Here is a 26,992-nt window from a genome sequence, read left to right as displayed (position 1 = left end):
CACTAATAGGAACACGTGCCAAACACACACCGATTTTTCATAGATAATAGTGCAACATACGACTTTATCTGCCTTTATAATTTGCTGTCAAACTAGAATTAGACAAAAGATCCGTATGGCTGCTTATTTTACCAATTATTTTAAACATTGTGTAAACACATAGAGGCAGAGAAGAGGTTAGCAGGTGCCACAAACCTACACCTTGGAGGCTCATTTGAGCTAGGATCCCGATTTAATTTGTTCCATTTGAAATTAGGAAGGCGGGGACTTCCAGATGTCACAGAGGCACAAAGCCGCCACAGCGGTGGTAGAATACTACGAAATTTCCTAGCTATCGTGAAGGAAAGTTTCAATTCTATTAAGGACACGGAGGCGAGGATTATGCAGATCTTTCTTCACTTTTAATTAAACAGCAAGTTCAAAGTAAAACAAAACATGAACAAAAAAACTACAAGTTCCATGAGCCCGCCGCCATGGTAACGAGTATCCAATGAGGTGCGCTCCTTCACGTTGGTATAAGTATCCCGAAATGCGTCACACTTCCTCGACTTCACTGCGGAAGGAATCCTGGTAGAGTCAATTGGTCGTAGTCTCGGAACCTACCAAAAAAGGTATAATTAGATGCAAATCCGATAAAACATAGATACATACTGACTGCAATAAAGTCATGAACCTTAAAATACCTCTAAATAGAATGTGATCACATCTGAATCAAGTACAACATGATGTATTTAGAACATGATCAAAAGGACAACAAATAAATCTACAAACTCAAGTATACTACCTTGTTACGGAGGTAGATGTAATCGGGAGGGGACATACCAGCGTAGAGTATGTGGGTGGGATAATCCTCACCTCCGTGTCCTTAATAGAATTGAAACTTTCCTTCACGATAGCTAGGAAATTTCGTATTCTATCACAGGACCGGAGGCGAGGATTATGCAAGTTTAAAGCTTACTCACCACAAGTGCGGCTGCTTCATGAATTGGTTTAAAGTAAAACTTTTTAAAAGTAGACTCTGAAGACCAATCAGCAGCATGCATGATGTCCTCCAATCTGCCCCCCACCTGTATGGCTTTGGAAGCCATAGCTCCCCGAGTAGAATGGGCGCCAAAAACTTGAACATCTATTCCTGCCTCAGAGAGAATCCATCGAATCCATCTGGCAATGGAAGGGGAAGAAACCGCCTTAAACGGTTTCCTTATAGAAATCAATAACTGCTCGACTCCTGGAGGTCTACAAGAACTGGTTACTTCCTCATAGACTTTGAGACATCGAACCACACATAGCTTCGGGGAATCAGGAAAAGCGGGATAGGATACCGACCTGGTATTAGACTTTGTCCTCCTTGCAATAGTAAACGTGACTCCCTCTGGAGTAAAGATACGAGCGGAAATATCCAATGCTCTGACATCGGACACTCGCTTACAGGAAATGAGGCAGAGAAGCACGGCCAATTTGGCTGACAATTCCTTTAGTGACAAATATTGGTTGTCCCGCCAAGAGGACAAGAGAGTAAGAACTAAGTTCACGTCCCAGAGTTCCGAATATCTGGGCTGCGGAGGTCTGGAGAGTCTAATACCCTTAAGAAGTTTACAAATCCAGGGATGCTCCCCGACCGGGAGATTGTTAAGGGGCGGGTGGCCCGCCGAGATGGCCGAACGAAAAGAATTGATAGTGCGATACGCTAAGCCAGAGTCCCCTAATTCTGCAAGGAAATTGATGATGTCGGTAATACTGGCCCCCATGGGATCGCAGTGTTTGCCCACACACCAGCGAGACCATCTGTTCCATGCAGATCTATATCGTTTGCATGTACCCGGGGCCCAGGCCTGTGCGATGAAGTCATTAGCCTCCTGCGAAAGTCGGTTGTCTTGCCAACGATGCCGGAAATTTTCCAAGCTATGAGGGAAAGATGACCTTGAAGGACCAGAGGGTGATAGGAACCCAACGGATCCAGGAGTATTGAGGGAAAATGCGGGAGGCGAAGAGGACACTCGCACGAGAGTTCCAACAGGGTCGGGAACCACGGCTGTGACCTCCACCAGGGGGTTATCAGAACCACCGTCGCCTCTTGGCGGCGAACCTGAGCCGCAACCCGCGGGATGAGGAGAAATGGGGGAAAAGCATAACCCTGAAGGGTATCCCAATGCTGGAGAAACGCATCTACTGCCGCCGCTCCCGGATCCGGTCGCCAGCTGAAGTATAGGGGAAGTTGAGCGTTCCAACGAGACGCAAAGAGATCCACTGAACAGGGACCCCAGCGATCCATGATCGGCTGAAAGACCGAGCGATGTAGTCGCCAATCGCTGGGATCCTGGAGAAACCGAGAATTCCAGTCTGCCCCCACATTCTGGACTCCCGGAAGATACTCTGCTGTGACTGAGATTTGGTGTTGAAGGCAAAAATGCCAAAGATTCATCGCCAGTTCCGCTAGGGCTCTTGATCTTGTTCCCCCTAAGCGATTTATGTAATGTACCGCCGATACGTTGTCCATCCGTAGTAGAACAACACATGAGATTTTGTCTCTCGTGAGAGATTTGATCGCAAAAGATCCCGCCAGGAGTTCCAGGCAGTTGATATGCATGGTTAGTTCCTGCGGGGTCCAGCGTCCCCCGAACGATATGTCTCCGCAACGAGCCCCCCATCCCTGGCGACTGGCGTCTGATTCGATCACCAGATCCGGGGCTGCACCAAAAATGGCTCTGCCATTCCATGCCTCCATGTGGTCCAGCCACCAAAACAACTCCGTCCTTGCCTCTGGAGACAGGGAGATCAATTCGGAGTACGTGACCCCTCGGCGAAGGTGAAACGCTTTCAAGCTTTGCAGGGCTCTGTAGTGTAGGGGACCCGGAAAAATGGCCTGAATCGAGGAGGAAAGCAGGCCGATCACCCTGGCTAATTGACGTAACGAAATGTGGTCTCGTCGAAGGACTTTCCTCAGTTCCTTCTTTATCTTGGAGATCTTCGGCGTCGGGAGACTGAGAGACGCCGATCGGGAATCCACTAGAAACCCTAGAAAGACTAACGATTGAGTCGGAGTAAGTTGCGACTTCTGTTGGTTGATCACGAAACCAAGGTCCTGGAAAAGCGCAATAGTTGTGTTCAGATTGAACATCAACTGAGACTTGGACTGGTCCATCAAAAGGAGGTCGTCCAGATAAATTATGAGGCGTATGCCTAGCAATCTCAGTTTTCCCACTATTGGTTTGAGAAGTTTTGTGAAGCACCAAGGTGCCGATGACAGGCCGAAGGGGAGTGTGGTGAATTCGAACATCTGGCCGTTCCATATGAATTGCAGGAATCTGCGATGGGGTGGAAAAATGGGGACTGTGAGGTATGCGTCTTTGAGATCCAGACGAACCATCCAGTCTCCTTGTAAGAGGAGGTCGAGGAGCATGTGAATACCCTCCATCTTGAAATGTCTGTAAACCACCCATTCGTTGAATGCCCGAAGGTTGATAACGGGGCGAAACCCCTTGTCCTTCTTCTCCACCAAAAAGATGTTGCTCACGAAACCTGTGGGGTGAAAGGAAGTGAAGGAAATGGCTCCCTTGTGGAGAAGGGCCTGAACCTCTAATTCTATGAGGTCTGAGTTTTCTGCCGAAAATACGATGGGCGGAGGCAGTCTCTCCTGAAGTGGGGTACCCCAGAACTCTATCTGAAAACCTGAGACAGTTTGGAGAACCCATGCGTCGGAGGTAATGCGCCTCCAATTGTCCTTGAAAAACCTCAATCTCCCTCCAAAATTTTTTGGGGAAAAAGGGATAAGCCTCACCAGAGGGACCTCCAGGGGCGTTAGATGCTCCTCGTGTGTTTCTGGACCCTCTGCCTCTTCCCCTGCCTCTGTTGGGGAAGAAAGTTCCTTGTCTGCCGTCCCTCCAACCGTTGTTCCTGAAGGAACTGGGGCCTCGCTGGAAAGGACGGCCGGAAGAGCGACCCCTGCCTCGCCCGGCCCCGCCAAAAACCTTGTTGGGGAAGATCTTTTTAATGGAAGATTGCGCTTTATCCAAAGCCGAAAACGTAGCCACAAACTTCCCCAATTCTTTGACAAAAGGGTCGCCAAATAAATTGCCTTGGGCAACAGCTCCTGCCTCCGAGTTAGATAGTTCCCCCAATTTGGGGTCGATTTTGATTAATAAAGACCTGCGTCTTTCTGCAGAGATGGCACAGTTCGCGTTGCCCAGGAGACAAACAGCTCTCTGAGCCCATCCTGCGACGATGTCCGTCTGAAGGGGAGTGTTTGCTTGCCTGGCACGCTCCGCCAATTGAACAATCTGTGTGAGGGGACCAAGGACATCAAGAAGTTTATCTTGACATGCTCGCCAGGAGCGGTCAATCCCTTTTTTGGGATCCCTGGTATACTTTGCAAAAAACGTACACATTTTAGGGTCAATATCAGGTGTACAAGCGACCTTATCCGATAAAGACGGGCGTGGGCACTCCGCCCGTAGCCGGGCACGCACCTCCTTGTCCAGAGGTTGCCTAATTTTGCTGGCGACATACTCAGCCACCTTGTGGTCTGGGCGCCACTCCGAGGAACGTGGATGGTAGATACCCTCCGGTTCAAACATATCGGAGTCAGAATCAGCGCGATCCGAAGGATCTGGTAAGGTAGCCCCAGGGCGCCAAGGGCGACCTGAGTCGTCATCCAAAGATGATGAGTCCTCATCTGAACCTCCCATGAAGCCTTTGGGGGATTCCAAATCAGGGTTCCATAGGTGGTGAAGCTTGTCACCCATTACCCCGGGCAAACAGCCCTCCCGGGAGGGTAAGCGCGTATGCGCGCGCGCACTCTTGGGATGGGAAAAAAACTCGCCCTCCTCCAGGTGCCCCGCGTCGCGCTTGCGCAGTTTCCTGGGAGCCGAAAGGGTAGAGGAATCACCCTCCGCTCCCGTCACACCAAACATGCCCGTACCTCTGGACACCTGTTCAGTAAGTTTAGCTACACTATCCCTAAGAGGGGCCAAAGCGTGGGAAATAGCCTGTGAAAACAAAGTGTCCACCCCGGGGGGGAGGGTACGGCGAGAGGAACCCTCACCTGGGGACATGTTGGGAAAAGGCTCATGTTCTTGAGAGGAGTGCATAATGAGGACTGGACAGAGTGTACACCCAACAAAAAATATGATATATAGGGTAAAATCCCTACCCACTCCGTCACTGTAAGTGCAAGAAAAATAATATCTTCCCTAATGGGGTAAACCTTACCCAAATGGGTGTCACGGGTAGGGACAAAACTGTACCGAAGGTACAAACGTGTAATTGAGGGCCAAAAACCCTTAATTGAGAAAAAAGAAAACAAACGCGAGGCGCGAGCGCCGAGCGCTGAGAGCTACATGCTCTCCGAGAGAAAAACAGCGTGCGCGCGCCCTCTAGTGGGCCCGACGTGTATTTAAACACGCCGGAGGGAGAAAAACAAAAGAAACGCTCGAGCGGAACGTTCGTTCCGGCGAACGAAAGACAGAAAATGCAATTTAGCAGAGACGCGCCAAAGCAAACAGAAAACCCCCGAACCGGAGGCAGAAAGGCACTTATCTGGCTCACAGCAGTGAAGAAAGAGGAAGTGTGACGCATTTCGGGATACTTATACCAACGTGAAGGAGCGCACCTCATTGGATACTCGTTACCATGGCGGCGGGCTCATGGAACTTGTAGTTTTTTTGTTCATGTTTTGTTTTACTTTGAACTTGCTGTTTAATTAAAAGTGAAGAAAGATCTGCATAATCCTCGCCTCCGGTCCTGTGATAGAATTCATTCTTCAACTTGGTCCATTGACTGCTTGAATACCTCACTTTATTACATGATACTTCCAACAGCCACCTCGATTAATAATTTATGATTTTCATTTCATCCTGAGACTAGGGCAACCAGATGGCTCTATGTCACTGGAACACCACTTTTCCTTTCCTTGACTGTGCTTTTATATATAATTGTTTTTAAGTGCGTTGGGTGAATCGGCTCAATTAATATGAATCAAGACTACAACTTCCCCTCAACCATGCTTCATATATATATATATATATATATATATATAACTAATTTAAAGGTTCAACTATACAAATAGAAAAAAAGCGGTTGCGCCATATTGTCAGCGCGCATATGCGTGGTGCGAGGACCTACAAAATGATGTGACTACCGCATCATGACACCCTTTTACACTTTCCTTTCTTTAGCCCTGCTGCACAGCATAGCTAAAAGTTATTAGATCCCAAAGGCCAAAGCTACTGGCATTGCCAAAGCTTGTTCTTTACTGTGCTCGAACACAGTGAGCTCAGCCAATGCCTGGAAGGATGACTCGGTATTTTGAATGTGTTTATTCTCCCCCTCATCTCCTGCAATGTGTTTTTCTAAAAATGTGATTAGACCTTTCTCAGTTTATCAGGACTGCCGAGTTTTTTTTATTCAGAGTGAGTTTCTCATATTTCATGCGTGAATGAATGTCATTCAATAGTCCAGAGGATGATTACCTTCTAGTTTGGCTGACTTCCAATTTCTTTTTTTGTGTATCCAGCTAGTAAAATCAAAGGACTTTAGCAAACCATACTTATAGATGTAGTTGTTGGTAAGTCAGCAGTGTGATTCTCAACAGGGCCCCCTTGGGGATTTTCAGGACTGGTTAGTACCTGGTTAGGTGTCTGTTTTGGAGTGTGAGGTACTGCAGAACAAGGGCTGTAATCAATCAGAAAATGTATAAAGCGTGCTACTCACCCGATGGGTCTCAAGGCGCTGAGGGGGGGGGGGGAGCAGTTACTGTTCGAACAGCCATATCTTCAGTTTTTTTCTGAAGAGCAGGAGATCCTGGGTCTTGCGGAGGTCAGTGGGGAGGGAGTTCCAGGGCTTGGGGGTGAGGTAGGAGAAGGATATGCCTCCTGTGGTGGTGTGTTTGATGCAGGGGACTGTGGTGAGTGTGAGGTTGGCAGATCGGAGGTGGCGGATGGGAGTGTGGAAGTTCACTCTATAGTTGAGGTAGGTTGGGCTGTTGTTGTGTAGGGATTTGTATGTGTGGATGAGGATTTTGAAGGTGATCCTCTTGTCGATGGGGAGCCAGCAAAGGGATCTGAGGTGTGGTGAGATGTGTTCATGGCGAGGGAGATCTAGGATGAGGCGTGCGGCTGTGTTCTGGATTCTCTGGAGTTTGAGTTTCAGTGTGATGCCAGCGTAGAGGGCGTTACCGTAGCTGCTGCTGATGAGTGCGTGGGTGACGGTCTTTCCAGTCTCTAGGGGAATCCATTTGAAGTTTTTTTTCAGTGTGCGGAGGGTGTTGAAGCAAGAGGAGGTGACGGCGTTAATCTGCTGGGTCATGGAGAGGGAGGGGTCAAGGATGATGCCGAGGTTGCGTGCGTGGTTAGCCGGGGTGGGAGCGGGGCCTAGGGTGGTGGGCCACCAGGAGTCGTCCCATATGGTTTTGTTGGGTCCGAAAATGATTATTTCGGTTTTGTTGGAGTTGAGCTTGAAGTGGTTGGCTGTCATCCAGGTGGCGGTGTTGAGGAGGGCGGGGGGAGGTTGGTTTTGGCGGTGGTGGGGTTGCGGGTGAGGGAGATGAGTTGGGTGTTGTCTGTGTAGGAGAGGGTGGTGATTCCGTGCGGTCGGAGGATGTTGGCGAGCGGGGTCATGTAAGTGTTGAAGATGGTGGGGCTGAGGGAGGATCCCTTGGGGGACACCGCAGATGATTTTGGTGGTGGTGGATTGGAAGGGAGGGAGGCGGACTTTTTGGGTTCTATTGGTGAGGAAGGAGGTAAGCCAGTCTAGGGCTTTGTGTCGAATCCCTGTGTTGTGGAGACGTGTGCGGAGTGTGTGATGGCAGACTGTGTCAAAGGCTGCGGAGAGGTCTAGGAGGATGAGTGCGATGGTCTCACCCTTGTCGACTCTGGTTCTAATGTCGTCAGTTTATGCGATGAGGGCGGTTTCCGTGCTGTGGTTCTTGCGGAAACCGGACTGGGAGGGGTCGAGTGTGTTGTTTTCCTCCAGGAAGTGGGATAGGCGTGTGATCAACCATATTTGCAATTCTTCCTTGGGGACTGAGGTCTCTGTTGCATGTCCCATTGGGTTCGACTGTCTTGGAGTGATCTTTTGGATGGTCTTCTGGCTTGGATAGTTTGAGTACCCTGTCCTGGTCTGGAGTCAAAGAATTAAGTTCTTATGTTTTTCTTTTCACCAGTGCATGTTTGAAAGTGTTCAGGCTCCCTGCTAGACTTGAATTAGGTTCCTTACATTCTTGAGTCTTTAGCTTTACTGCAAAATGTCTTTAAACAGATGTTAGGTTCTCAGGGATATTGTTACTGTGTTATATGTTTCTGACATTCTATTCCCGCTGTTCTGAATGACAGACTGCTTTTGGATCATCATATTGCTCCCTGTTGACTGTGAACTGGAAGTTGAGTTGTTTCTCTCCTCCTGTTTAGGTAGGACAGTGTATTTGCATTACTGACCTGTGATCTGGCCTTGGGTCTCCCAGGGGATCTCTGCCTGGGCTTGGAGTTACTGGGTGAAGGTATAATTCCTACCTTAGGGAGATTATTGGAACTTCCTCTCCCAGTAGTGGTATTTCAGGTAGTTCCTATTTCAGGTGTTTTGATTGCTTGTCATCAGTCCTTACTGTCTATCATTCCCTCCTTGAGATATAAATGTAGGCTGATGACTTTGCGTTCCTTTATGTATTCTTTTCATGGAGTTGTGTTGCCCCCCAAGGTGAGTCATACAGGTCTAGGTCATCCCACTGGGATTTTTGACCTTGCTGTTTCCCTGGTAATAGCATCAGTTTATTGTCATCAGTGATCTCTTGCTTATGCTCTCTTCCAGCCATATTCAGCATCTGGTTCTGTTTTGCATAGGATGATTTTTGTTTCCAGGGTTTTTTCCTGCCAGATTTCAGACCCTAAGTTTAGGTGGTCTGGAGGCTGACATGTTTAATGTAGAAATAGATTATATAGAGTGATCACTTGCATCTGTAGAGGTGAAGCAGTATTTCTCTCTTCTGGGACACTTCTGCAAGGTTTTTCTGCACCCTTTCCTAGCTCTCCTTTTCCCATTTGTATATTGTTTTTGTAGTGCCTCTGAGTTTTCACAAGTCATGTGACTTTGAGTGCTCTGGTTACCTCTTCTGCTCCTGCTGAACCCAAAGTCTGCCCTGACCATGTTGGACTAGTCTCTCGGTTTCTTTTGTGCTCCCTGCTCGTATTGGGGCTTGAGTTGTTGGACACTGGTTTATTTTCCCTTCTTCTGTTTTTCCTGCTGGATGTCAGGTTGTAGGGTATGAGGTCGCAGCCACTCAGGCCTCAAGAGGTACTCTCCATTGGACTTGGAGTTCATTGATTAAGCCTTGATCACTTTGGTTTCTTCTTGTACTCGGTGGGGGTCTTGAGGTGCTAGATCCTGGTCTCTTGGGCTTCCTCTTCTACTTTTTGCTGTACATGGAGTCTCCTTTGACTTCTGAGAGTGCTCTTTGCTGGGTCTGGAGTTTGTGGATTAAGCCTTGGTCATTCTAGTTTCCTCTTGTGTTCCTTTGTGGTCTTGGGGCTTCAGGTATGAGACTGTGGTTGTTTTTTCTTCATCATGTGCTCCTCACTCATAATGAAGTGTGGGATGTTAAGGTATAGCCACTCTGGCTTCTATGAGTACCTGTGCAACTCTAGTTCTTTTTGTGCCCAATGCTGGTTTTAGGGCTTGAGGTGGTAGACCCTGGCCATTTTGGCTTCCCTCAGTGCTTCCTGCCTGGAATAGTGTATGGAGTAAGGTATCAGAGCCTATGAACTCCTCTTGCTCTTCTTGCTTGGGTTAGAGCTTATGGGTTAAAACTGGACTATTATGACATCCTCTAATGTTCCACACTAGGCTTGAGGTTTGTGGATTAGGCCCTGGTTGTGCTATTCCTCTTGTGTTCCATGATGATCTTTAGGTTTGTGTTTTAGACCTTGGCTGCTCTGGTTTCTTCTTGTTTGCCCTGATGGGCCTGAAGTATGTGAATTGGAGCTTAGTCCCAGTGGTGTTTTTTGTGTGCACCCTATTAGGTTGTACAAGGAACTTCTAAACTATGACTTGGTTTAACATCCTATGGTACTATGGCATTCCCTGCTGGGTTTAAGAGCTTTTAAGTTAAGTTTTGACCATTCTTACTTCCTTTTGTGCTCCCTGCTAGGCTTAGAGCTTGTAGGTTAAGCCTTGATCTTTCTGTCTTCCTCTTCTGGTCCTTCTGGGTTTGGGTTTGTGGTTTGGTGTGAAGCCTTAATGTCAGGAGGTCCAAGTTCCCGGGATCTGCACGATGCTGATAATGGGCCCACTTCCAGGCAACAGCAAGTCAGATGCCGTTATGGCGCTGAACTTTGGAGGGGCCCTGCTGGAGGAAGGGGTAATCGGGAAGGATCAGCCAGGAGGGAGATCTGAAAAGGAAAAGGTTAATGCCTAATATACAGGAATACAGTAAATGATGATGCAACAATGAATCACTTCCTCACAATGATCTCACTAATTTCAATTGCCAACAGAAGAAGCAAAATTCCTATCAAGAAATTGTGGAATGAAGTTCTGCACCACTCTTACACCAGAGATCCAAGAAAAGCCGCAGGACAATGTATCCCACAGAATAAGAACACCATACGAAATAAAAATCCCTCTAGAATGAACCGGCTTGTCTTATAAATCATCAAACATAAAATGACACTAGTGTTCTTCAATGCCACGCATATAGCGCAAAATTATTATGTAATTCTTAATTCTGAATGAGATCACTCAACATGAGTCCCAACAAGAGAATATGAACCAAAGGTACAATGTTGTTTCCTTTTTCCCAAGAAATAACATGTAAACTCAATTAACACCGTGGCTTGAATTAGCGCATTCACAGCGCGATAAAATAACACAGTTTACTGAGCAAAATATACATAAACAATTATGTATCTGAATTCAACAGAAATGTCCCGGAGAAAATGGTTACTTTTAATCAAGAAGGAAAAAACAGCCGAGAGAAACAATGTTGCTAAGCGACATACTCGGACTGTTACATTATCCAAAAAGTCTGAATACAGAGTTCACAGGGAGGGCAGGAATGCCCTAAAAGGAAATCTATCACCGCCACGAGCCGGCCACTCGCAAACGAAAAACAAGTCATATCAGGTCCAGGCAGCAGCGCGGGAAGACACCAGCTCCTTGCAGGTGCTCAGAATAGGAAGCGTCGGTTAAATGGGTGTGGCAGGTATTTATAGCCTGACCACACGCAAAATGGCTGTCATCAGGGAAGCTGGGAAATTAAGTCCTCCCTGTCTTCCTGGTTGTTTCACATTGGTGTCCATGGGTAATGGTGAGAGCAATGAAGCCACCAATGGCCCAATCATCTGGGCAGGTGACTTTTGCCACAAAGGGGCCGCAACTTCACAGACATGGTAGCTGTAACATATGAGTGGGTGCGCCCGCGCGCCACTGGGGTCCTGACATTACACCCCCTCCCCAAGCACGGGCGCGGACCCGGTTTGTTGGGACAGCAGTGATGAAATTGGCGATTCAGCTGAGGGGCATGGATTTGCGACGCAGGTTCCCAAGAATCCTCTTCATAACCGTATCCTTTCCAGGCTACCAGGTACCATAAGGACTCTTCAGAACCGTATCCTTTCCAGGCTACCAGGTACCATAAGGAATTGCCATGAAACCGAGAATCTCGAATGGACCGTACCTCATATTCCCATTGACCTTGAACAAGAGTTGGGGGTGGTCGTGTTTTGCACTTTGCAATGGCGGGCTTAAGTAATGAGGTGTGGAAAACAGGATGGATCCGCAAGGACGGGGGTAGTTTCAATTTGTATGTTACTGGATTGAGGTGTCGGAGGATTTCATAGGGCCCTATGAATTTGGGATGAAATGCTTTTTTGTCTTTGAATATTAATTTTTTTGTGGACAACCAGACCATGTCTTCCACGTTGTATTCTGGGCCAAGTTGATGTTTCTTGTCATACTGTATTTTGTATCTTGCTTTAGCCTGCTGAAGATTTTGTTGAAGTCGTAAGTGGACCTTTTTTAAATGTGATAACATCACCTGTACTGCGGGCATTTGTTGTGTGGAATCGGGTAAAACAACAGGCAAGACGTGTGGGTGTTGACCCTAAAGACCATAGAATGCGGTGGTTTTGGTCGAAGAATGACAAGAATTATTATATGCTAACTCTGCAAGCCAGAGGGGCGTTGGCCAAGAAGAAGGATCTTCAGCTGCATAACAGCGCAGGTACTGTTTTAGAGTATGGTTCAATCTTTCGGTCTGTCCATCAGTTTGTGGGTGGTAACTTGTAGATGGGTTAGAGTCATTATGTAACGCTTGGCACCATTTCTGCCAAAAATGCGCCGAGAACTGAGATCCTCTGTCGGGCAGTATGACTTTTGTGAGACCATGTAGACGCACAATATTTTGCAGAATGAGGTTAACTAAGGCACTAGATGTAGGAAGTCCTTTGCAGGCGATAAAATGAGCATACTTAGTGAGACTGTATATGACTACTAATACCGTGTTTACACGGTCGACTTCAGGGAGACCTGAAATGAAGTCCATTGAAATATGTTCCCATGGGTGATCAGGAGTTGGTAAAGGTATTAACAGCCCCTTTGGTTTAACGTGTGAGCTTTTACAATGGGCGCAAATCTCGCATAATTCTGCCATTTTTTAAATATCTTTGGTAAAAGTGGGCCACCAAAAGTATCTTTTTATGAGTTCCAGGGTTTTTTGAGGTCGTGGATGGCCTGCTGCTGGATGTTTGTGCAACCATTGGAATACTCTGTGCCTTAACTCTTTAGTGGGTAAAAAGATTTTAGAATTATAAAAAGGCAGTCCCTGTTGTATTAATTAGCCAGTGCCTTTTTTAAGCCAAGTTGGCTACTCCGTGACTTGGAAATGGGTACGAATTGAATCAAGCAATTCGTCAGCAGCTATTAAGCATATGACTTTGGAAGGACTAATGATCGGCATTGGTTGAGGTTTCTCATGTACTAAAGTGGAGTCTTGTCTGGTTAAAGCATCAGCCTTTCTGTTATCACTACCTGGTCTGAAAGTGACAACAAAGTCGAATTCGGTGAAGAACATCATCCATCGCAACTGTCGAGGGGTTAACACTCTGGCTGAACTCATGAACTGTAAGTTCCTATGGTCTGAATAGACGGTGATTCGATGGGCTGTTCCAGATAAATAATGTCTCCATTCCTTAAATGCTTCACTGATTGCCAACAGTTCTTTCTCTGCAATAGTGTAATTTTGTTCTGCCGTGTTGAGTTTTTTGGACATATACGCAACAGGATGTAATTGTCCTGAAGTAGGGTGTCGTTGTGAAAGAATGGCCTGATTGCCACATCGGAGGCGTCCGCCTCTGCAATGAACAGGTCCGAAATACGTGGATGAGCTAAGATAGGGGCAGTGGTAAAGGCTTGTTTTAACATCTGAAAGGCTTCTTCAGTTCGTGATGACCAATGAAAAGGGGTATTTTTGCGGAGTAATTTCGTAATAGGGGCCACTTTTTGGGAAAAATGGTCAATGAAACACCGGTAAAAATTGGTGAAAACCAAGAAACACTGGGCATCTCGAACAGATTTGGGTGTGGGCCAATCAATGACAGCTTGGATTTTACGGTCGGTCATGTGCATACTGTTAGGTGTTAAAGTGACGCCCAAAAACTCCACTTCTTCCGTATGAAACTCACATTTACTAAGTTTACAATATAAGTGATGTTTTTGCAGAGTTAAGAGTACCTTCTTCACATGTTTTTCATGGAGTTCTTTTGCACTAGAATAAATAAGAATGTCATCAATGTAGACAATGACGAATAGGTCTAAGTATTCTCTTAAAACGTCATTGAGAAAATACTGGAATGCAGCGGGAGCGTTACAGAGACCAAAGGGCATTACTTGAAATTCAAACAAGCTATTGCAGGTTTTGAAAGCTGTTTTCCATTTGTCTCCTTCTCGTATACGGACCAAATGATACACCCCTCGGAGGTCAATTTTGGTATAAATGACGGCATCCTTAACTTGACCCAATAGTATGGGCATCAATGGCAAAGGGTATTTGTTTTTTATAGTGATTTTGTTCAGGGCTCTATAGTCAATGCAGGGTCTCAATTCACCATTGGCCTTGGGGACGAAGAACAGGGGGGAAGCTGCTGGAGAACGTGATGGTCTGATTAGGTTGTTTGTTAAACATTGATCAAGATATTCCCGTAGATATTGATTTTCTTTTTCAGAAAGAGCGTAAATTCTACAATTAGGGATCACTGATCCTGGCATCAAATCAATTTGACAATCATAAGGCTGATGGGGCGGTAACTCACTAGCTGCTTGCTCACTGCATACATCTGCATGCGTAGTATATTGAGAGGGTAATGTTATTGCTTTTTCTGCAGCCGTAGCTACCTGTTGAATAGGCTGTTCAGTGGAAAGACAAGTTTTAGAACAGTAAGATGATGAGAAGGTTAAAGTGTTTTTTTTCTTCTTTGGTTAAAGGTTGACGAAGTGTACCAATTTCCATAGGTTCGCTATCAGTATCCAAGGAGGTGGAGGAAAGAGAGGGGCGATATTTATCCAGTACCTTGTTCTGGTCTTTTCTTATCTCCTTTTCTTTCAGAAAGTCTATGATCAAGTCTTAAGGTTAGATTTATCAGATCTGTACATGTTTTAGGCTGAGGGTCGATTCGAGCCAAAACGTCCTTTAGCTCCTCCTTAAGGCCTTGATAAAAAAGCGCGGCTCTCTTCTCCTCAGGCCAAGCTGTTTCAACCACCAAGCGATTGAATTGTGAAAGATAGGAAATAAGGTCCTTGTTTCCTTGTCGTAGTTCCAAAAGTTCTTTTTCGGCCGACATGGTAACTGCTCGTCGGTCAAAAACCTTCTCAAATTCGTCTACAAATCGTCGCTAATTGTAACGGAAAGGACTATCTTGTTGTACTAGGGGAACTGCCCAATTGGCGGCATCACCAGATAGATAGGAAATAAAAAGGCAATTCTAGACTGTGGGTCCGGGAAAGCAGCCGAATGACAAGTGAAATGTAGCTCCACTTGGGTAAGGAATATCTTGACTTTGTTGGCATCTCCAGAAAACCTTTCAGGAGCGGCTAAAGGTATCTGCGTAGGGACAGTGACAGATACATTGGTGGGAGATGGAGGCAGACGTGGCAAAGGTGTGCCTCCAGGACCCTTCAACTTGGCTTGTAATTGAGTGACTTTTGTGACTAGAGCTGCAGTGTCGTTCCTTGAATCCTGTAAGTCCTTTTGTAATTGCGTTAGTGCCTGCATCACTGTGTCTAGGGTAGTCATCTCGCTAGCTATCGTGCAGATCAAGAGAAGAGAAAACTGGTGGGCTTCCTATTCTGTCAGGAGGTCCAAGTTCTCGGGATCTGCACGATGCTGATAATGGGCCCACTTCCAGGCAACACCAAGTCAGATGCCGTTATGGTGCTGAACTTTGGAGGGGCCAGGCCGGGAGAAGGGGTAATCGGGAAGGATCAGCCAGGAGGGAGATCTGAAAAGGAAAAGGTTAATGCAAAATATACAGGAATACAGTAAATGATGATGCAACAATGAATCACTTCCTCACATTGATCTCACTAATTTCAATTGCCAACAGAAGAAGCAAAATTCATATCAAGAAATTGTGGAATAAAGTTCTGCACCACTCTTACACCAGAGATCCAAGAAAAGCTGCAGGACAATGTATCCCACAGAATAAGAACTCCATACGAAATAAGAATCTCTCTAGAATGAACCGGCTTGTCTTATCAAACATAAAATGACACTAGTGTTCTTCAATGCCACGCATATACCGCAAAATTATAATGCCATTCTTATTTCTGAATGAGATCACTCAACACGAGTCCCAACAAGAAAATATGAAAAAAAGGTACAATGTTGTTTCTTTTTTGCCAAGAAATAACATGGAAACTCAATTAACACTGTGGCTTGAATTAGCGCGTTCACAGAGCGATAAAATAACACAGTTTACTGAGCAAAATATACATAAACAATTATGTATCCGAATTCAACAGAAATGTCACAGAGAAAATGGTTACTTTGAATCAAGAAGTAAAAAACAGCCGAGAGAAACAATGTTGCTAAGTGACATACTCGGACTGTTACATTATCCAAAAACTCCGAATACGGAGTTCACAGCGAGGGCAGGAATGCCCTAAAAGGAAATCTCTCACCGCCGCGAGCCGGCCGCTCGCAAAGGAAAAACAAGTCAAATTGTAAAGTTGTAAACTTCAAAGGCCGAAAGGGGTATAAGTAGTGGACCCAAAGCCCAAGACTTTTAGATTACTTCTGAGATCAAGAGGAACCTCTGCCAAAAAGAAGAGCTGAGGAGAAGTGCTGCCCTTTCCTGTGACTGTGCTTTGTTGGGCTATCCTGCAGTTGCTGCTTCTGCCTGTGAAAGGGGACATGGTTTGGACTTTATTGTGCATTCCTGCTTGAGACGAATCTCCAAGGGCTTGAACTAAAACTCCAGTTTTAAAGTCTCAGGGCCATCAAAGACTTCCTCTGCCAGCACCTGGACTCTCTGCTGAGATTCCTGACTTGCCAAGTGGTGTCCTATCCAGTCCTTGGGCCCTTGAGAGGTGAATTGGGCAGAACAAGGACGGAAATCCACACATAGAGCACCGTGTGAGGACATTTTCAACGCACCACCTGCAACGCGGCTGAAAAACAATGCGCCACCTGCTTTGCGGCTGGGAGATCAACTCATTGCGCTGGAGATACGATGCAACACCGCTTGCGGCTGCTGATAACGATGCAAACCCCACGCAATGTGGTTTTGTAACACTGTGCGACTAGATTCCTCATGCATCATCCATGGGCGTCAAAGTCATCGTAAACCTGCATGGATCCGAGGTGCCCCTACCGGAAATCAACGTATCATTCTCTTGCAAGGGAGAAAAATTATGCATCGCCGACATGACTGGAGAATAAACGACGCACAGCTTCACTTGTGAGTAAGGAATCAACGCATCGCTGACTTTTCCGATGCACGCTCGCCCATGCGGCTTTATTTTTACACAAACCAGGTAGGTTGTGGAAAATCAACGTTTCCATTGTTTTCTATGGAGTAAGACTCTTTCTTTTGAAAATTCATATCTTGACTTGTGTATGTTGGATTTTTGTCGTATTGGTCTTGTTTGATTTAGATAAATATTATCTATTTTTCAAACTGGTGTAGTGTTCATTTTGTAGTGTTTTCACTGTATTACTGTGTTTGTGTTGGTACAAATACTTCACACATTGCTTCTTAGTTAAGCCTGCCTGCTCGTGCCAAGCTACCAAGGGGGTGAGTGGGGGTTAACCAGGTGTGATTTCTTCTTTGCCGTGACTAGAGTGAGAGTCCTTGCTTGGACAGGGGGTAACCTGACTGCCAACTAAGAACCCCATTTCTAACATTGGTGATCAGCAGTGAGGATTGAACTTGTATTTGTACTAGACAGACAGTGATTAAGTGTACACTACTGTTGTCAGTGCAGACCATTATGTGATCACATACTACTTGTGCTGGTATATATATATATTTTTTTTTGCTTTGTCTCTTTTTGAATATTCTCCTGCTTCACATTTTTGGTGATTTCTTATTTTTGAACTTCTCTTGGGAACTCTTTGTCCTTTTTGGAATTTTGCACTTTTGAGTGAACCTTACCAACATGTCTCAATCTGGGGATGCTCCAGCTATGTCTACAGAAGCAGGAAGGAGGAGCTGCAAAAGACATTGAGGGCCTGGGTAGCAGCCAAGGACGCTGGGAGGCACATGGAGGAGGAGGAGGATGAGGGTGAGTAGATGTAGAGTAATCCAGATGTGGTAGTGGAAGTACTTGTTCTGCCTAGGGGGAGGGTCTCCAGGGCAGGTAGCAGAGTGTCATCCAAGGGCCTGACTCCTGAGGAGTTGCAGGACACACAGGCAGAGAGGTTGCACCAGTTGCAGTTAGAGAAGCTTAAAATGGAGATTGAAGAGAGAAGGTAGGCCATGGAGGAGAAAAAGATGTTATTGGCTCATCACCTCGGTTTAAGGGAGCTGGCTCAGAGGAGCCAGTCTAGCACAGATGGTGGCAGTAGTACCTCAGTGCAGCCTGAAAGGAGGGTACACATTCCAAAGGACTTGGTAAAGGATTATAAGAGGGAGGATGACATCTATCTGTGGTTTAAGAGGTATGAGTCAGCTCTTCACATGAACATGGTCCCTGCAGCACATGGGGGGGGCGGGGTCTGTGGAAGCACTTGTAGGTAGAGCGTAACAACACTCTGACATCCTTAGGGGATCCTCAGGGGCTCACCTTCTCCATCAGGAAGGATGCCCTACTCACAAGATATGGTCTCACCCCTGAGCAGTAGAGGGATAAGTGTAGGTCCTACAAAAAGAAGGAGTCCCAAACTTGGTTGAAATGTTGACTCTTTTTGCAGGTCACTAGATGGCTGCGTGAAGGGCAGCAAGGTGACAACTTATGAGGGGCTGTACAATTTGATTGCTTGGGAGCTTTTGTCCATTTTTTGTTTTCCAGAGCTTGGCCAGCACCGAATTGACAGCAAGCTGTCTGACCCCAGAAAGCTTGCACAGGAAGCAGACCAATGGGAGAGCACAAGGGTCCAGAAGAAGTATGGGGGAGACCATGCCAAGGGTGGGCAGATGCCCATCAGAAGAAGTGGGTGGGGGTAAGGGTAAACAGGGGGAGTTCTCTAAAGGGCCCCAACTTAGTTCCCAGGGTAAGGATTCCCAGCAGAAAAGAAACCATGGGTCCCTACAGGGACACCTGCATAGAAGGGTTCCCAGAAGTGCTTTGCATGTGATCAGGTGGGTGACATAAGGGGGGATCCCAAATGTCCCAAAGGGACATAGGCACCCACTGGTGGGTCAGTCATAGGGTTTGGCCTGTGTAGCTCCTAGGGAGGAGTTGGTTCCAGGTGGGTGTGAGCCAGCTGAGATTACCCTTGTCTCACTAGGGGACAGTGAGATGCTCCAGAGGACCCTCGTGCCTGAGAACACTGAGAAACACAGGCAGTTGGTGACCATCAATGGACAGCCGGTGGAGGCACTGAGAAACACAGGAGCCAGTGTGACCATGGTGAAAAGTTGCTTGGTGTCTGAAGAGCAGATAGATTCCCATAAACTTCTCCAAGTAGTTTCAGTAGACAACTCTGAGATCCTATGCAGAGTGGTGCAGGTTCCCTTTGAATGGGGGGGTCTCAGGTTTCTTGAGGGTAGCTGTGAGTCCAACCATGCCTGTAGATTGTGTGCTTGGCAATGACCTGGAGGATTCCCCTTGGAAGGAGGTGGAACCCAGGTCTCACTGGGAGATGTTGCATTTGCCTGGGTGGGTGGGTGTGTCCACCTGGTCAATGGTGCCCCATCAGGGTGATCAGGAGGCCTTGGAGCCTGAAAGAGTGGCCCAGGTGGCTGCCAGAAGGAGGAAGAGCAAGGGGCATGGGACACCTGCCCCAGAAGTTCCCACAGTCCGAAGGAGGCTGGGGGAACAGGTGGCTGAGCTGGGGGAGATGCCTGAGCTGACACAGTGGCAACAGTAAGGGGGACCCACCATGGAGGCATTCTGTGAGGCACATAAGACATGCCCTACTCTGGAGTGTTTGCTGCAGCAGGCTGCAGACCAGGTGTCTGGCAGGGAGTCTGGGTCACATCTGATTTAGTGGGAGGATGACCTCCTCTATAGCGAGCCTAAGGTTGCTGACCCTGGGGCATCCCATGTGCTTGTGTTACCCCAGTGCTTCAGAGCCTTCCTACTGGGTCTGGCTCATGATGTGCCTTTGGCAGGATATTTGGGGCAGGTAAAGACCTTTGACAGGCTTGTCACCCACTTTTACTGGCCCCAAATGTGCAGGCACTCAGATGCATATTATAGATCTTGCCAAACTTGCCAGTCAAGTGGCAAGAGTGGAGGGAAATGTAAGGCTCCCCTCCAACCTTTTCCTGTTGTCAGCACCCCCTTTGAAGGGAAGGTATTGACATTGTGGGGCATCTGGATCTCAAGACAGCCATGGGTAATAGGTTTATCCTGGTCTTGGTGAACCATGCCACCCGGTACCCAGAAGCTATACCTCTGAGATCAATCTCAGCCCGGTGGTGGAAAGGGCATTGATGGGGGGGTTTTACCCACATTGGGTTCCCCAAGGAGGTGGTATCTGATAGGGGTACCAACTTCATATCTACTTATATGACGTCTCTGTGGAAGTAGTGTGGGGTGACATATAAGTTCATCACTCCTTACCACCCCCAAGAAAATAGTCTGGTTGAAAGATTCAACTGCACCTTAAAAGGCATGATTATGGGCCTGTCAGAGCCCTTGAGGGGTAAGATGGACGTCCTCTTGGCATGCCTTCTGTTTGCTTACAGGGAGGTGCCACAAAAGGGACTTGGTTTTAGTCCTTTTGAATTGTTGTATGAGCACCCTGTGAGAGGACCTCTGAGTCTGGTTAGGGAAGGCTTTGAGAAGGCCTCCAGTAAGACCCTCCACAGGATGTATTTAGCTACATGCTTGCTTTTAGGAACCAGACAGCCCGCTTCAGGAAGCTAGTTCAGGAGAACCTGGAAGCAAGCCAGGATGACATGAAACGCTAGTACGACCAGAATGCCACTCTGGTTTTCAGCCTGGCCAAAAGGTATGGGTGATGGTTCCAGTGGAGCCTAGGGCACTCCAAGACAAGTGGACTAGGCCTTCTGAGGTGGTGGATCGTGAGAGCGATGTCACCTATTTGGTGAACTTGTGGACTCCCAGGAACCCTTTGAGAATCCTGCACATGAACCACCTCAAACCTCACTTTGAGAGGTCTGAGTTGACCATGCTCCCAGCAACAGATGACGGGGTAGAGGAAGAAAGTAAGCCTCTTCCTGACCTCCTGTCTGCTAAGGAGAAAGATGGGTCCATGGAGGGTGTGAACCTCTCCCCTTCCCTGACCCTAGAGCAAGCGAGGGACTGTCACCAGGTGTTGGGACAGTTGACTCACTGTTTTCCTTGGTCCCAGGGGTCACTCATTTGTGTACACATGATGCGGACACTGGGGACAGTCCTCCTGTAAAACACAAAATTTACAGGATGACTGACAAGGTTAGGGCTAAAATCAAGGGTGAGGTGTCCAAGATGTTAGCATTAGGGGGTTATTGAGTTTTCCAGTAGCCCTTGGGCTAGCCCAGTGGTCTTGGTCCCAAAGGCTGCTGCTCCTGGTGCCACTCCAGAACTCAGGTTCTGTGTCGACTACCGTGGGCTCAATGTGGTCACGAAGACTGATGCGCACCCTATCCCCTGAGTTGATGAGCTCATTGATCGGTTAGGGGCTGCCAAATACCTCAGCATGTTTGACTTAAAGTCTGGCTATTGGCAGATTGCTCTGACCGAGGGGTCCAAGGAAAGGTCTGCATTCTCCACCCCAGATGGGCACTACCAGTTTATGGTGATGCCCTATGGGATGAAGAATACCCCTGCCACCTTTCAGACGTTGGTAAACCAGGTTTTGGCTGGGCTGGAGGACTTCAATGATGCCTAACTGGATGATATTATTGTGTTCAGCTCAAGCTGGAACACCTACAGCACCTCTAAAAATGTTGGAGGCTCTGCAGAAAGCAGGCCTCACTATTAAGGAAAGTAAGTGCCAAATAGGGCAGGGTTCTGTTGTGTACTTGGGACACGTGGTGGGGAGTGGCCAGGTGGCACCCCTACAGGCACAATTGATACCATTCTGGCGGGGGCCTCCCAAGACCCACACTGAGGTGAGGGCCTTTCTAGGTCTCACAGGATACTACAGGAGGTTTGTCAAGGGGTATGGCACTATTGTTGCTCCCTTGATTGAGTTAACCTCCAAAAAGCAGCCCAGAAATGTGATCTGGACTGAGGCTTGCCAGGCAGCTTTTCATTCCTTGAAGACAGCCTGCACCCATGGTGAAGGCACTTGACTTCTCTAAAGAATTTGTCATGCAGACTGCTGCTTCAGAGCATGGTGTGTGAGCAGTGTTGTCACAGCTAAATGAAGAGGGCCTAGACCAGCCTGTAGCCTTCATTAGTAGGAGGTTACTTCCCCAGGAATATACGTGGAGTGCAATTGAGTGTGAGGCTTTTGCTGTGGTCTGGCGTTAAAGAGGCTAGGACACTATGGCCCTGATTCTGACCCCGGCGGTCTGAGACCGCCGGGGCCAGGGTCGGCGGGAGCACCGCCGACAGGCCGGCGGTGCCCCGCAGGGCATTCTGACCGCAGCGCTTTGGCCGCGGTCAGATTTGGAAAACCGGCGGTCTCCCGCTGGTTTTCTGCTGCCCTTGAGAATCCTCCATGGCGGCGGAGCGCGCTCCGCCGCCATGGGGATTCTGACACCCCCTACCGCCATCCTGACAGGATGGCGGTATGGGGTGCCGCGGGGCCCCTGGGGGCCCCTGCAGTGCCCATGCCAATGGCATGGGCACTGCAGGGGCCCCCGTAAGAGGGCCCCACTCTGTATTTCAGTGTCTGCTTTGCAGACACTGAAATCCGCGACGGGTGCCACTGCACCCGTCGCACCTTCCAACTCCGCCGGCTCAATTCTGAGCCAGCGTCCTCGTGGGAAGGTTGATTTGCCCTCGGCTGGCGGGCGGCCTTTTGGCGGTCGCCTGCCAGCCCAGGGCAAATCCCAAAATACCCCAGCGGTCTTTCGACCGCGAATCGGTATTTTGGTGGGGGAAATCTGGCGGGCGGCCTCCGCCGCCCGCCAGACTTAGAATGACCCCCTATTTCTTTGGGGCTCAATTTTGGGTTCAGAGAAACCACAGCCCCCTCAGATGGTTGATGCAGATGAGGGGTAAGAATCCAAAACTGTTGAGCTGGTCTATCTCCATACAGGGAATGGACTTTACAGTGGAATACTGCCCTGGAACAGAACATACCAATGCCGATGGTCTGTCCAGATTCTTCCACCTTAGTGATGAGAACTCCCATAAGGTTGGGTAGTTCTCCCACCTTTCAGCTGGGGGGTAACGTATTAGACCTGGCATCCTTGGTGTGGCCTCCCCTGTTTTTTTGCCTTTGCTTCCCATGTTTTAATTGTGTTCCGGACTCTGTTTTTGCTGTGTTTGGTACTCTGGGTACTTTATCATTGCTGACCAGTGCTAAAGTACAAGTGTCCCTGTCTAAATTGTATGTGTAATTGGCTTTTCCCTGATTGGCATATTTGATTTACTAGTAAGTCCCTAGTAAATTGTACTAGAGGTCCCCAGGGCCTGTAAATCAAATGCTACTAGTGGGCCTGCAGCACTGGTTGTGTCACCCACACTAGTAACCCTGTAAACATGGTTCAGACCTGCCACTGCAGTGTCTGTGTGTGCAGTTTTAAACCGCCAATTCGACCTGACAACTGTACCCACTTGCTAGGCCCAAATCTTCACTTTTTGTACATGTAAGGCACCCTCTAGGTTAGGCGCTAGGTACCCCCAGGGGCAGGGTGCAGTGTATAAATCAAAGGTGGGATATGTAGTAATGTGCTTGATATATCCTGACAGTAAAATACTGCCAAATTCATTTTTCACTGTTGCGAGGCCTATCTCTCCCATAGGATAACATAGGGGCTGCCTTTAAATCATATTTAAGTGCAGATTCTATTTGGGTGCAGATAGAAATATGGAGCTTGGGGCCATATGTACGAACACTTTTTCCCATAGACACAGAATGGGTAAAAACCTTTGCTACATCTGGCCCTTGGTGTCCCTGAACTCACAATTTGAAAATACATCTTTTGGTAAAGTTGCTTAAACCATTCTGTGACTCTGCATGCTTGTGTATTCCCCGTCTGGGTCAGACTGACAGTTGACCTGTTTGTGAATTTCCTCTAGACAGTGACACTAAGGGAGCTGGGGTATAACCTACATATCCTGGTGAGCCATCTGAGCTAGAGTGGAGGGAGGAGTGGTCACTTACACCTGGATAGGCTGTGTCTGCCCTCACACAATCTCCAACCCCCTGGTGTGAGCCTGGAGCCAGTACTGGGCATGGAAAGATCTTGTGAACAACAGAGAATTTCCTTTGAAAATTGCCAACTTCAAAGGCAGAAAGGGGTATAAGTAGTGGGCCCAAAACCCAAGACTTTTAGATTACTTCTGGGATCAAGAGGAACCTCTGCCAAAGAGAAGAGCTGAGGAACATGTTGACCATGTCCTAGGAGCCGGACGATAATCTCCTTAAGCTCCAGCACCATGCAGAAAGTGGTTGAGCATTATTCCTCATTTTACACTTTCCTTCTGTTTTTAATCTTGGTCCCGGTCTTATTCCATTGATTAATTAAATTGACTCGCTCCTATTAAGACTGGGAACTAATTTTAGCTTTCACTCTCCTGCCAGGATTAGCGCCTGACCGCAACACCAGGTCTTGTAGTGTCCGCTACCACGGCTGCTACCTAAAAGATCTCTGGCAAAGAGCCCCCTTACGGGGAGCCCGTCAGACATTGCAGCGCCGGTCTGACGGGGAGCTACCCGATGATGAAGCATGACATCCTCTCGGATGTGTGAGGGCTCTTGCTCCTGAACTTTAATGTTCCCCTAGTGATTATATTTTTCCATTTGGAACAGTGTACACCTTTTTTGTATGTTCAAATCTTTAGGTAAACAGACATGTCAAAAGGCAAACTGTGTAAAATTGGGTAAGATAAACACTGATTCTGCATGTTATGTCTCATTTTAAAGTTGAAACTCAAGGCCTGATTCACAAGGGTAAGTTTATCATCAGAGCCTCCCCTTTCATACACTGATTTAAAATTGGTAGTTCAGATCTATTAAGCTCTCTGTGTGCAGTTATGGTTTTATTGTAATAATGCATACGTGCATTTCTTTGTGTGTTTTTATGTCACATCTGCTTCACCGTTTTTAGGTTGAGTGTGAGTGAAAGGCCTCTTGTATACTTTTAGTATACTTCTGTGGGCTTAAAGTCATCCATTTGATCATTTCATTGTCATTTAAAATTCCTTGCTAGTGCTCACTCATGCCTCTTTGTTCCTCCTTATTTTCTTTGGGAGCAGGAACTGGTTACTTTATAATTACGCTTTGTCATGTTTATGTTCTTGGGGGGCATTTTTTTCCTGGTTTCCTGCTTATGTTCAGCGAAACTTCCCTTTTCATTTACAGAGCGTTTCTGCTGTCAGCTAACTTAACCATGTTGTCCCTGTTCACATTTCAAATGCTTTACTTAATCTAGTATTCTCAATGAGTGTTTGCTTTTTCCATGTTGTTGCTACTTTTTTTTTCACCCAGCAAATTGCTCTTGTCTGCCCTCCCTCATAACCTGGATGCACAGTGTAAAACTTTTCACAATACGGGCGCTGCACTTAATTTTTCAGCACAGCACCTGAAAGTCATTGGGGATGTGTGGAATTCAAGATTGCAGGGTGCAGTACCTTCTGTGGCCAAAAGAGATCCCTAGGGACACCTAGAGACAGCCTGTGGTACTGCACCCTTTCCCTGCTTCGTGCACATTAATTAGAACAATAAATGCTGCAGGTTTTTTTCAGCCAGCATATTATAAGCGTAAAAGCATTAACTTAACCATGTTTTTCATGATTACATTTCACATGCTTTACTTAATCTTGTTTTTTTTAGTCCATGCTATCCAAAGTGTTCCCAATGTAATTAACACTCTTTGTCAACAGATGTCTCAAATGTGGCATAGTGCCAAAGCTGTCCCCTTTGTAATTGGGGAACAAGGTTCGAGTATCGGCGTCAATTCACCATCCCCTGATTCTGGGCAATTCACTTAATCTCCCTCTGCCCCCCAAAAAATGATTGTGCGCTTGTGTTATATAATTTCTTCTCCTCTAAAGCTCTTCGATGCCTGCTGGTGGAGTTCACACTATATAAAACAGCAAAATAACTGCAGTGATTTTGGAGAAGATTTTAAGCCATAAATCGTCCAGCACCAACAATTCACATAAATGCAGAGCTTAAAGTTGCTTTGAAATGTATACCCCGTCTGCAAAAACGTGTCCACACTCTGTCCCTCTCTCTGTTTGAAAAAAATGTTGGTAATTTTACAGTAATGTGCTTTATCCCAATTACTAATCCAGCAAATCTGCATTCCTCTCTCTTTCTGCTGCCTCTTAAGCTCTTCTCTTGCACCCTACTTACCATATAAGAGTATGTTTCAACCACTGAATGCACTGGATGAAAAAGTGTGCTTAAACAGGTTAGCGCTTGTCACTTTGCTTAAAAGCCACCTCTCAAGTTTCAAATTCTTCTTAGTAACAGTAGCGAGGAGACGTCAGCTATAATTTCTCGGTTTTGCCCCTTGTAAAGCTCCACATCTGTTCTAAACTCTTTAGCCAACTCTTTTCAGGAGAAGAACCATATTCATAACATATCCTCTCCCAGCTACTGACCACTGCAGCCTAATTCACTTCCCTAACTGTGCAGCCACATTTATCTTACTTTTGCCCTACTTCTCCCCTTGGGCAGCTTAAGGATTTTGAGAGCCCTGGAGTAAACATATTTGATAACAATTCATAACAGATGTGAACCTATGAGCCAGTTCCAGCTCTTTCTCACCCTCTTTGGCCAAGTTACTGACAATGCTCCCGTTGGACACCCGACCAAGATCTTAATGTGTTAACATCTAATATTCCAGGATATTGTTGTGTGTTTTCACTACTTGTTACACAGCAGCAACTCACTAATATTACTGCAAATACCCTCTGTGACACCCTCCCATTTCTCATATGTGAGGTCCTGTTTTTGTCGTAAAGAACCTTTTTTATGGATGCTACATGAAACAAAAACACAACATTTCTCTGAAAAATGTCAGTAACAGTCCCTCGCACATCACTTACATTAAAAATAAATTACAAGAAAACGGTACTAAAAACAATCTAAGAAATATTCATGGTCAACAGGGCAAAGATCTCTGCAGGAAATGGAAGTGCTTAAGTTATATGAAGGGCCATTGGACCTATGTGGCAGAGAGGACCAAATTATGTTGCAGGGTTGACCAATTTCTGTGACAAGAAAAGTTCAGTTATGCATTTACAATGCCAATATCTCTAACTCAAGCAA

This window comes from Pleurodeles waltl, chromosome 4_2 (assembly GCF_031143425.1).
Source record: "Pleurodeles waltl isolate 20211129_DDA chromosome 4_2, aPleWal1.hap1.20221129, whole genome shotgun sequence".
Taxonomy (NCBI): domain Eukaryota; kingdom Metazoa; phylum Chordata; class Amphibia; order Caudata; family Salamandridae; genus Pleurodeles; species Pleurodeles waltl.
This window is presented reverse-complemented; position numbering follows the sequence as displayed.